The following is a 13530-nucleotide window of genomic DNA, read 5'->3' on the forward strand; positions in this document are numbered from 1 at the left end:
GATCACTTGGCAGATATGGATTGACACCTGTCCTCAGAGACCCTGATACACACTGACACAGAGCATAATAGGGACTGTTCCCCCTACATACGGTCACTTGGCAGATATGCATTGACACCTGTCCTCAGAGACCCTGATACACACTGACACAGAGCAGAATAGGGACTGTTCCCCCTACATAGGGTCACTTGGCAGATATGGATTGACACTTGTCCTCAGGGACCCTGATACACACTGACACAGAGCAGAATAGGGACTGTTCCCCCTACATAGGGTCACTTGGCAGATATGAATTGACACCTAACCTCAGAGACCCTGATACACACTGACACAGCGCAGAATAGGGACGGTTCCCCCTACGTAGGGTCACTTGGCAGAAATGGATTGACACCTGTCCTCAGGGACCCTGATACACACTGACACAGAGCAGAATATGGACTGTTCCTCCTACATAGGGTCACTTGGCAGATATGGATTGACACCTGTCCTCAGAGACCCTGATACACACTAACAAAGAGCAGAATAGGGACTGTTCCCCCTACATATGGTCACTTGGCAGATATGTATTGACACCTGTCCTCAGAGACCCTGATACACACTGACACAGAGCAGAATAGGGACTGTTCCCCCTACATAGGGTCACTTGGCAGATATGTATTGACACCTGTCCTCAGAGACCCAGATACACACTGACACAGAGCAGAATAGGGACTGTTCCCCCCTACATAGGGTCACTTGGCAGATATGGATTGACACCTGTCCTCAGGGACCCTGATACACACTGACACAAAGCAGAATAGGGACTGTTCCCCCTACATAGGGTCACTTGGCAGATATGGGATTACACCTGTCCTCCGAGACCCTGATACACACTGACACAGAGCAGAATATGGACTGTCCCCCCTACATTGGGTCACTTGGCAGATATGGATTGACACCTGTCCTCAGAGACCCTGATACACACTGACACAGAGCAGATTAGGGACTGTATCTCCTACATAGGGTCACTTGGCAGATATGGATTGACACCTGTCCTCAGGGACCCTGATACACACTGACACAGAGAAGAATAGGGACTGTTCCCCCTACATAGGGTCACTTGGCAGATATGGATTGACACCTGTCCTCAGGGACCCTGATACACACTGACACAAAGCAGAATAGGGACTGTTCCCCCTACATAGGGTCATTTGGCAGATATGGATTGACACCTGTCCTGAGGGACCCTGATACACACTGACACAGAGCAGAATAGGGACTGTTCCCCCTACATAGGGTCACTTGGCAGACATGGATTGACACCTATCCTAAGGATCCGTAATACACACTGACACAGAGCAGAATAGGGATTGTTCCCCCTACATAGGGTCACTTGGCAGATATGGATTGACACCTGTCCTCAGGGACCCTTATACACACTGACACAGAGCAGAATATGGACTGTTCCTCCTACATAGGGTCACTTGGCAGATATGGATTGACACCTGTCCTCAGAGACCCTGATACACACTAACAAAGAGCAGAATAGGGACTGTTCCCCCTACATATGATCACTTGGCAGATATGGATTGACACCTGTCCTCAGAGACCCTGATACACACTGACACAGAGCATAATAGGGACTGTTCCCCCTACATACGGTCACTTGGCAGATATGCATTGACACCTGTCCTCAGAGACCCTGATACACACTGACACAGAGCAGAATAGGGACTGTTCCCCCTACATAGGGTCACTTGGCAGATATGGATTGACACCTGTCCTCAGGGACCCTGATGCACACTGACACAGAGCAGAATAGGGACTGTTCCCCCTACATAGGGTCACTTGGCAGATATGGATTGACACCTGTCCTCAGAGACCCTGATACACACTGACACAGCGCAGAATAGGGACGGTTCCCCCTACGTAGGGTCACTTGGCAGAAATGGATTGACACCTGTCCTCAGGGACCCTGATACACACTGACACAGAGCAGAATATGGACTGTTCCTCCTACATAGGGTCACTTGGCAGATATGGATTGACACCTGTCCTCAGGGACCCTGATACACACTAACAAAGAGCAGAATAGGGACTGTTCCCACTACATATGGTCACTTGGCAGATATGGATTGACACCTGTCCTCAGAGACCCTGATACACACTAACAAAGAGCAGAATAGGGACTGTTCCCCCTACATATGGTCACTTGGCAGATATGGATTGACACCTGTCCTCAGAGACCCTGATACACACTGACACAGAGCAGAATAGGGACTGTTCCCCCTACATGGGGTCACTTGGCAGATATGTATTGACACCTGTCCTCAGAGACCCAGATACACACTGACACAGAGCAGAATAGGGACTGTTCCCCCCTACATAGGGTCACTTGGCAGATATGGATTGACACCTGTCCTCAGGGACCCTGATACACACTGACACAAAGCAGAATAGGGACTGTTCCCCCTACATAGGGTCACTTGGCAGATATGGGATTACACTTGTCCTCCGAGACCCTGATACACACTGACACAGAGCAGAATATGGACTGTTCCCCCTACATTGGGTCACTTGGCAGATATGGATTGACACCTGTCCTCAAAGACCCTGATACACACTGACACAGAGCAGATTAGGGACTGTATCTCCTACATAGGGTCACTTGGCAGATATGGATTGACACCTGTCCTCAGGGACCCTGATACACACTGACACAGAGAAGAATAGGGACTGTTCCCCCTACATAGGGTCACTTGGCAGATATGGATTGACACCTGTCCTCAGGGACCCTGATACACACTGACACAAAGCAGAATAGGGACTGTTCCCCCTACATAGGGTCATTTGGCAGATATGGATTGACACCTGTCCTCAGGGACCCTAATACACACTGACACAGAGCAGAATAGGGACTGTTCCCCCTACATAGGGTCACTTGGCAGATATGGGATTACACCTGTCCTCCGAGACCCTGATACACACTGACACAGAGCAGAATATGGACTGTTCCCCCTACATAGGGTCACTTGGCAGATATGTATTGACACCTGTCCTCAGAGACCCTGATACACACTGACACAGAGCAGAATAGGGACTGTTCCAGCCTACATAGGGTCACTTGGCAGATATGGATTGACACCTGTCCTCAGGGACCCTGATACACACTGACACAAAGCAGAATAGGGACTGTTCCCCCTACATAGGGTCACTTGGCAGATATGGGATTACACCTGTCCTCCGAGACCCTGATACACACTGACACAGAGCAGAATATGGACTGTTCCCCCTACATTGGGTCACTTGGCAGATATGGATTGACACCTGTCCTCAGGGACCCTGATACACACTGACACAGAGCAGATTAGGGACTGTATCTCCTACATAGGGTCACTTGGCAGATATGGATTGACACCTGTCCTCAGGGACCCTGATACACACTGACACAGAGAAGAATAGGGACTGTTCCCCCTACATAGGGTCACTTGGCAGATATGGATTGACACCTGTCCTCAGGGACCCTGATACACACTGACACAAAGCAGAATAGGGACTGTTCCCCCTACATAGGGTCACTTGGCAGATATGGATTGACACCTGTCCTCAGGGACCCTGATACACACTGACACAGAGCAGAATAGGGACTGTTCCCCCTACATAGGGTCACTTGGCAGATATGGATTGACACCTGTCCTCAGAGACCCTGATACACACTGACACAGAGCAGAATAGGGACGGTTCCCCCTACGTAGGGTCACTTGGCAGAAATGGATTGACACCTGTCCTCAGGGACCCTGATACACACTGACACAGAGCAGAATATGGACTGTTCCTCCTACATAGGGTCACTTGGCAGATATGGATTGACACCTGTCCTCAGAGACCCTGATACACACTAACAAAGAGCAGAATAGTGACTGTTCCCCCTACATATGGTCACTTGGCAGATATGGATTGACACCTGTCCTCAGAGACCCTGATACACACTGACACAGAGCAGAATAGGGACTGTTCCCCCTACATATGGTCACTTGGCAGATATGGATTGACACCTGTCCTCAGAGACCCTGTTACACACTGACATAGAGCAGAATAGGGACTGTTCCCCCTACATAGGGTCACTTGGCAGATATGTATTGACACCTGTCCTCAGAGACCCTGATACACACTGACAAAGAGCAGAATAGGGACTGTTCCCCCTACATACGGTCACTTGGCAGATATGCATTGACACCTGTCCTCAGAGACCCTGATACACACTGACACAGAGCAGATTAGGGACTGTATCTCCTACATAGGATCACTTGGCAGATATGGATTGACACCTGTCCTCAGGGACCCTGATACACACTGACACAGAGAAGAATAGGGACTGTTCCCCCTACATAGGGTCACTGTCAGGATCGGGACAGGGATCCAACACGCAGGGTACAAAGAGAGGAAAGGTACGTATACCGGGCCTTAGAATGGCCGGACTAACGTACCGAGAGTAATAGAGAATAGTCAGAGACAAGCCGAGGTCGAGGGAATGAGAAGACAGATAAGCGAGAGACAAGCCGGGTCAAGGGATAACAGAGAAGCAGGGTAGTACAACAAGCCGAGTCAAAACCAAATAGAGCAAACTAGAATACCAGAGCACTGAGTGACTAGACAAGCTAGAACCACGACAGGGCAATGAGCTGAAGAGAGAAGTAAGCTTAAATACCCTGGCTCCGGATGGTAAGCACGCCTCTGACAAGTACCGATTGGATATCGGACACTTGAGTGGCAGGTCGCTCGTGATAGCGTCATGACGTCAGGTATTGAGCGTCCTGCTAGAAAAGGACGTGGATTCCTCGCGGTCGGTGTTTAAGTGACTGGATGAACCGCGAGGAACGAAGGAAACAGCTCGCCTGGACGGACAAACCACCAAGTCTCTACCTCCCTTAGAGGTAGAGACCTCAGGTACCCTGACAGTACCCCCCCTCTCAGATACGCCCACCGGGCGGAAGGAACCGGGGCGAGATGGGAAGCGGAGGTGAAATGCTCTGCGAAGGCGAGAAGCATGAACGTCCTCCTGAGGTACCCAACTCCTCTCCTCAGGACCATATCCCCTCCAGTTGGCCAGATATTGCAATCTTCCCCTTGAAATTCTGGAATCAATGATGGAGCTGACCTCGTACTCCTCCCGACCCTCCACCTGAACAGGACGAGGTGAGGAGACCTTAGAGGAGAATTTGTTGCAAATAAGAGGTTTCAACAAGGAGACATGAAAAGAGTTAGGAATGCGTAAGGCAGGTGGCAGAGCAAGGCGATACGCAACCGGGTTGATACGAGTGAGAACCCTGTAAGGACCTATGTAGCGAGGAGCAAATTTCATAGATGGAACTTTTAGGCGAATATTCTTAGTACTCAGCCATACCCTATCCCCAGGAACAAAAACAGGAGCCGCTCTTCTATGCTTGTCAGCGTGTTTCTTGAACAACGAGGAATTATGTAACAGAATTTGCCGAGTCTGATCCCATAATTTCTTCAGGTTGGCGACATGATCATCAACCGACGGTATCCCCTGAGAAGAGGAAACCGAAGGAAAAATCGAAGGATGAAAGCCATAGTTCATGAAGAAGGGGCTAGAGCGAGTTGAATCACAAACAAGGTTATTGTGTGCGAACTCCGCCCAAGGAATCAGACCGACCCAATCGTCCTGGTGTTCGGAAACAAAGCAACGTAGATACTGTTCGATCTTTTGATTGGTACGTTCAGCAGCTACGTTAGACTGAGGGTGATAGGCAGAGGAAAAGTTCAATTTGATACCCATTTGAGAACAAAAGGATCTCCAGAAACGTGAGACAAATTGAGAACCTCTATCAGAAACAATCTCCGAAGGAATCCCATGTAGGCGAAAAACCTCTCTCGCAAAAATCTCCGCCAATTCAGGAGAAGTCGGAAGTTTAGGTAATGGCACGAAATGGGCCATCTTAGTAAATCTATCCACCACCGTGAGAATAACAGTCTGTCTCTTGGAAGCAGGCAAATCAACGATAAAGTCTATGGACAAACAGGACCAAGGTTTCTCAGGAATGTCCAAGGGGTGTAACAGGCCACATGGAGATGCATGAGGTTGTTTAGTCTTGGCACAAGTCTCACAAGCTGCAACGAACTCCTCAATATCTTTTCGTAGTGAAGACCACCAGAAATCCTTGGATATCAGAGAGTATGTCTTGCGAATACCAGGATGACCAGCTACTTTACTTTCGTGAAAACATTGTAAGAGCTCCAGTTGAAGTTCAGGAGGAACAAAGTTTCTTCCCTCAGGGGTGTTTCCGGGAGCTAGATGTTGTGACTTCAAGATCTGGTCAAGTAGCGGAGAATGAATTTTGAGGCTGGTATTAGCAATAATATTGCATTTGGGTACAATGGAGGACAACAGTGGTTCAACTGAAGCAGAAGGCTCATATTGGCGAGATAGCGCATCGGCTTTAGAATTCTTTGAGCCGGGTCTGTAAGTCAGAACGTAATTGAAATGGGTAAGAAACAACGACCAACGAGCCTGCCTGGAGGACAAACGCTTGGCCTCTCCGATATAAGACAGATTTTTGTGGTCTGTTAGAATGGTAACAGGATGTAATGTACCTTCCAATAAATGTCTCCACTCTTTCAAAGCCTTGATAACCGCTAGTAATTCTCTGTCACCAATGTCATATCTGCTCTCAGTACCGGACAATTTTTTAGAGAAAAATCCACATGGATGCAATGGTTTATCAACACCCAACCTTTGAGATAGGACAGCACCTAAACCAGTCTCTGATGCGTCTACCTCAAGTAGAAAAGGCAGGGAAGTGTCGGGGTGAACTAAAATTGGAGCGGAAGCGAAAAGCTCCTTGAGAGTTTTGAACGCAAGAAGAGCTTCAGTAGTCCAATTCTTAGTATCAGCCCCCTGTTTGGTCATATTAGTGATAGGTGCGATAATCGAAGAATAGCCCTTAATAAAGCGCCTATAATAATTAGAAAAACCAATAAATCTCTGTATGGCTTTAAGACCTTTGGGTAAAGGCCACTCTAGAATGGACTGGAGCTTATCCGGATCCATCTTAAATCCCTCCCCAGAGATCACATAGCCGAGAAAGGTTACCTGGGTTTGATCAAAGCTACATCTCTCCAACTTGCAATACAAGCCATGTTGGAGAAGCTTGTGCAAAACCCTCCTGACTTGCTTGTGATGAGACTCAATCTCACTAGAATGTATGAGTATATCATCTAGGTATACAATGACGCAATCTTGCTGAAATTCCCTAAGAACCTCATTTATCAGATCCTGGAATACAGCTGGTGCATTGCATAACCCAAAAGGCATAACAGTATATTCATAGTGGCCACATCGAGTATTGAATGCCGTCATCCACTCATGTCCCTGCTGGATTCTCACCAAGTTATATGCCCCTCTGAGGTCTAGCTTGGTGAAAATTGTAGAGCCCTTCAAACGATCGAAGAGTTCGGTGATCAAGGGAATCGGGTAGGCATTTTTAATGGTTATCTTATTTAGGCCTCGATAATCAATACAAGGTCTCAAAGAACCATCTTTCTTTTTAACAAAAAAAAATCCAGCCCCGGCAGGGGAGGAGGACCTCCTAATGAATCCCTTGTCTAAATTTTCGTGAATATACTCCTCTAGAACTGAGTTCTCTTTCGTAGATAACGGGTATACATGACCTCTGGGGGGCATGGTACCAGGGAGTAGGTTAATTTTGCAATCAAAGGACCTGTGTGGAGGTAAGGTATCGGCTTTCTTTTTGTCGAATACTGCCCTTAAATCTAGATACTGAGACGGAATTTGTGTCTCTGTAGGATTGTCAGAGTTAGCCGATGTGTTGGTTAATCCGAGAGGTGAGACCTTCCGCAAGCATTTTTCTTGACAATTCTGTCCCCACGAAACTATCTCCCCTGACTCCCAATTAATAATAGGGTTATGTCTCCTCAACCAGGAGTACCCCAGGACTATGGGAATAGACGGAGAAGAAATGAGCAGTAAGGATATGTCCTCTCTATGTAGGATGCCAACAGTTAAGTTAATCGGTATGGTCTCATGGAAAATGACAGGCTCAAGTAACGGTCTACCATCGATGGCCTCAACAGCCAGTGGTGTCTCTTTTAACTGGGATGGAATAGCATGCTTGGCAGCAAAACCCTGATCTATAAAGCTCTCAGCAGCTCCAGAATCGATTAGTGCCATAGTCTTAACTACTCCCTTCTCCCACTTTAAAGAAACGGGTAACAGGAGCCTGAGCTCTTTGTAGTTGTGAATAGAGGACAAAGTAGAAACACCCAAGGCCTGTCCTCTAGAGAAACTTAGGTGCGAGCGTTTCCCGAACGATTGGGACAATTTAGGCGTAAATGACCTCTGACTCCACAATACATACATAAACCCTCCCTTCTCCTGTACTGTCTCTCCCTCTCTGTGAGATGAGTACTGCCTATCTGCATAGGTTCAGAAATACGTAAGTCCTCGAACTCAGAATCTTGAAAGGTAGGCGCTAGTTTAAAGGAGGGTCTACGGGTCCTATCTCGAGTGTTCTGCCTCTCTCTTAGGCGTTCATCAATACGAGATATAAAAGAAATTAAATCCTCCAAATTTTCAGGGAGTTCTCTAGTAGCGACCTCGTCAAGAATTACATCTGATAACCCATTCAGAAATACGTCTATATAAGCCTGTTCGTTCCACTTAACTTCTGCCGCCAAGGACCTGAACTCTAATGCATAATCCACAAGTGTTCGATTGTCCTGTCTAAGGCGCAACAGTAATCTAGCTGCATTGACCTTTCTACCAGGAGGGTCAAAAGTTCTTCTAAACGCAGCTACAAAGGCATTATAATTATAGACTAGTGGATTATCATTCTCCCATAAAGGATTGGCCCATCTCAGAGCTTTCTCAATGAGTAAAGTAATAACAAATCCAACCTTCGCTCTATCTGTAGGATAAGAGCGGGGTTGTAATTCGAAATGGATGCTAATCTGGTTCAGAAAGCCACGACACTTCTCCGGTGACCCGCCATAACGTACTGGTGGGGTAATACGGGAAGAAGCACCTACAGTGGCTACCTCTAGACCTGAGACTGCAGGAGAAATAGAAGGAGTACGTGTCTCCTCAGGTGGATTACTAGCACGAGACAAAAGTGCCTGTAGTGCCAAAGCCATCTGATCCATCCTATGCTCCATGGCGTCAAACCTGGGATCCGAAGAACCAAGCTGACTGTTTGTACCTGCAGGATCCATTGGCCCTGTCGTAATGTCAGGATCGGGACAGGGATCCAACACGCAGGGTACAAAGAGAGGAAAGGTACGTATACCGGGCCTTAGAATGGCCGGACTAACGTACCGAGAGTAATAGAGAATAGTCAGAGACAAGCCGAGGTCGAGGGAATGAGAAGACAGATAAGCGAGAGACAAGCCGGGTCAAGGGATAACAGAGAAGCAGGGTAGTACAACAAGCCGAGTCAAAACCAAATAGAGCAAACTAGAATACCAGAGCACTGAGTGACTAGACAAGCTAGAACCACGACAGGGCAATGAGCTGAAGAGAGAAGTAAGCTTAAATACCCTGGCTCCGGATGGTAAGCACGCCTCTGACAAGTACCGATTGGATATCGGACACTTGAGTGGCAGGTCGCTCGTGATAGCGTCATGACGTCAGGTATTGAGCGTCCTGCTAGAAAAGGACGTGGATTCCTCGCGGTCGGTGTTTAAGTGACTGGATGAACCGCGAGGAACGAAGGAAACAGCTCGCCTGGACGGACAAACCACCAAGTCTCTACCTCCCTTAGAGGTAGAGACCTCAGGTACCCTGACAGTCACTTGGCAGATATGGATTGACACCTGTCCTCAGGGACCCTGATACACACTGACACAGAGAAGAATAGGGACTGTTCCTCCTACATAGGGTCACCATTTTTAGCCCAAGGCAGCTCATTTCATCAGGCCTTTTTTAGTTGAATGTATCGCTCACTGTCAGTCCCTTCGTGATCCATCCCTCATTCATCTTAATAAAGGTGAGGTAATCTAGACTTTTTTGACCTAGGGGACTTCTCTTCTCAGTGACAATACCTCCTGCTGCACTGAAGGTCCTTTCTGACAGGACACTTGAAGCGGGGCAGGCCAGAAGTTCTATCGCAAATTGGGATAGCTCAGGCCACAGGTCAAGCCTGCACACCCAGTAGTCAAGGGGTTCATCGCTCCTCAGAGTGTCGATATCTGCAGTTAAGGCAAGGTAGTCTGCTACCTGTCGGTCGAGTCGTTCTCTGAGGGTGGATCCTGAAGGGCTGTGGTGATGCATAGGACTTAAAAAGCTCTGCATGTCCTCCATCAACAACATGTCTTTAAAGCGTCCTGTCCTTGCCGGCGTGGTCGTGGGAGGAGGAGGATTACTTTCACCTCTTCCCCTGTTAGATTCCCGTTGTGCTGTGACATCACCCTTATACGCTGTGTAAAGCATACTTTTTAATTTATTTTGCAAATGCTGCATCCTTTCCGACTTGTTGTAATTTGGTAACATTTCAGCCACATTCTGCTTATACCGGGGGTATAGTAGCAAGGACACCCAGTACAGGTCATTCTCCTTCAGCGTTTTTATACAAGGGTCCCTCAACAGGCACGACAGCATGAAAGACCCCATTTGCACAAGGTTGGATGCAGAGATACTCATTTTTACTCATTTGGCAGAGTACACGCTCTTGGCCTGACACCCGCTTGAAGACAACTAACTGCTATTCAATCTATAACAGTGAAAAAAGTGTTTTGGTATTAAATGCACGCTATTGTGACACCAGAGGTTGGCAGAGTACACGCTGTAGGCCTGACACACCCGCTTGAAGACAACTAACTGCTATTCAATCTATAACAGTGAAAAAAGTTTTTGGGTTTTAAATGCACGCTATTGTGACACCAGATATGAGTGGCAATGTGCACTGGCAGAGGTTGGCAGAGTACACGCTGTTGGCCTGACACCCGCTTGAAGACAACTAACTGCTATTCAATCTATAACAGTGAAAAACGTTTTTTGTTTTTTAAATGCAATCTATTGCGACACCAGATAAGAGTGGCAATGTGCACTGGCAGAGGTTGGCAGAGTACATGCTGTAGGTCTGACACACCCGCTTGAAGACAACTAACTGCTTGTCAGGATCGGGACAGGGATCCAACACGCAGAGTACAAACAGGTACAGGGTACGTATACCGGACCTTAGAATGCCCGGACTAACGTAAGTAGAAGTAAAGAATGGTCTAGAGACAAGCCGAGGTCGAGGGAACGAGAGAGCAGGTAAACGAGAGACAAGCCGAGTCAAAGGGTAATAGAGGTAAACGAGGTAGAACAGACAAGCCGGGTCAAAACCAAAGAAACTAACAGCATACAAGAGCACTGAGTGACTAGACAATCTAGAACCACGACAGGGCAATGAACAAACGTAGAAAGCCCTCTTTTATACCCTGATTCTAAACAGGTAATCACGCCCCCGACGAATCCTCATTCGTGCTTGGGGCTTGATTGACAGATCGGGTTGGGATGTCGTCATGATGTCGGCTACTGAACGCCGCGTCATAAAAGGAAGTGGATCCCTCGCGGCTGGCGTGTAAACGGCCGAGGGAACCGCGAGGAACGAGTGATTCAACCCTTTTGCGAGGAAGATCGTCCAAGTGTCTCACCTCCACAGAGGTAGAGACAGCAGGTACCCTGATACTGCTATTCAATCTATAACAGTGAAAAAAGTTTTTTGGTTTTAAATGCACGCTATTGTGATACCAGATATGAGTGGCAATGTGCACTGGCAGAGGTTGGAAGAGTACACGCTGTAGGCCTGACACCCGCTTGAAGACAAGTAACTGCTATTCAATCTATAACAGTGAAAAAAAAATTGGTTTTAAATGCATGCTATTGTGACACCAGATATGAGTGGCAATGTGCACTGGCAGAGTTTGGCAGAGTACACGCTGTAGGCCTGACACACCCGCTTGAAGACAACTAATTGCTATTCAATCTATAACAGTGAAAAAAGTTTTTGGGTTTTAAATGCACGCTATTGTGACACCAGATATGAGTGGCAATGTGCACTGGCAGAGGTTGGAAGAGTACACGCTGTAGGCCTGACACACCCGCTTGAAGACAACTAATTGCTATTCAATCTATAACAGTGAAAAAAGTTTTTGGGTTTTAAATGCACGCTATTGTGACACCAGATATGAGTGGCAATGTGCACTGGCAGAGGTTGGAAGAGTACACGCTGTTGGCCTGACACCCACTTGAAGACAACTAACTGCTATTCAATCTATAACAGTGAAAAAAGTGTTTTGGTTTTAAATGCACGCTATTGTGACACCAGATATGAGTGGCAATGTGCACTGGCAGAGTACACGCTGTAGGCCTGACACCCACTTGAAGACAACTAACTGCTATTCAATCTATAACAGTGAAAAAAGTGTTTTGGTTTTAAATGCACGCTATTGTGACACCAGATATGAGTGGCAATGTGCACTGGCAGAGGTTGGCAGAGTACACGCTGTAGGCCTGACACACCCGCTTGAAGACAACTAACTGCTATTCAATCTATAACAGTGAAAAAGGTTTTTGGGTTTTTAAATGCAATCTATTGCGACACCAGATAAGAGTGGCAATGTGCACAGGCAGAGGATGTCAGAGTACATGCTGTAGGCCTGACACACCAGCTTGAAGACAACTAACTGCTATTCAATATATAACAGTGAAAAAAGTTTTTTGGTTTTAAATGCACGCTATTGTGACACCAGATATGAGTGGCAATGTGCACTGGCAGAGGTTGGCAGACTACACGCTAAGATCATGGACTATGCCAAAGATCACGGCCGAATAAAAAAAGAAAAATATAGCCTATGGCTATAGCCACGGCTAGGAAGGCTGAATTGTTTAGACTGTTAAGGTCTCAGACTGACTCTGAAATCCCTGGTCCCAGTCATGAAGGGATTGTTCAACCTAGTTTGGCCAACTTGCACTCCTTAATTACCAATTTGACCTTCTCCATTAACAACATTGCAACTAGGCTCGGCTCAAGTTGGGGAGACTCATTATCTTTTTGGGCAAATCTCAGATTTGCAACAATTTAACGCCGGTGGATGCGGGTACAGCGTCTGCAGATTGCTGCATGTTTGCTCCCTTTTTTTTCCGGGCACATGCAAAAACCATGTGCCCAAATAAATTGTTCCCTAGCAATGACTTTCACCAGTTAACATCACCACTTTGCAGCAATGTTTGTTACAACACCCTTCACCTCACCTAATTAGATTTCTCACTAAAGGGTTCTCTCACAAGTTCCACACAGGATTAGTCACTATCCCCTCAGGGACACTCGGATGTGCTAATCTTCAAACTGCCTTGAGTTACCCAAAACCGTGTCGTTACTAATCTCTAAAGAACTCAAGGTAGGCTTCATGATTGGCCCTTTCACGCTGCCTCCCTTCTCATTGCTGCATGGTTTAAATGATGATGATAGCATTATTGACATAGACTCCCAAGCAAAAGCTGATATTTCTATATGGCAATTATTTCTG

This window comes from Pelobates fuscus, chromosome 4 (genome assembly GCF_036172605.1).
Source record: "Pelobates fuscus isolate aPelFus1 chromosome 4, aPelFus1.pri, whole genome shotgun sequence".
Lineage (NCBI taxonomy): Eukaryota > Metazoa > Chordata > Amphibia > Anura > Pelobatidae > Pelobates > Pelobates fuscus.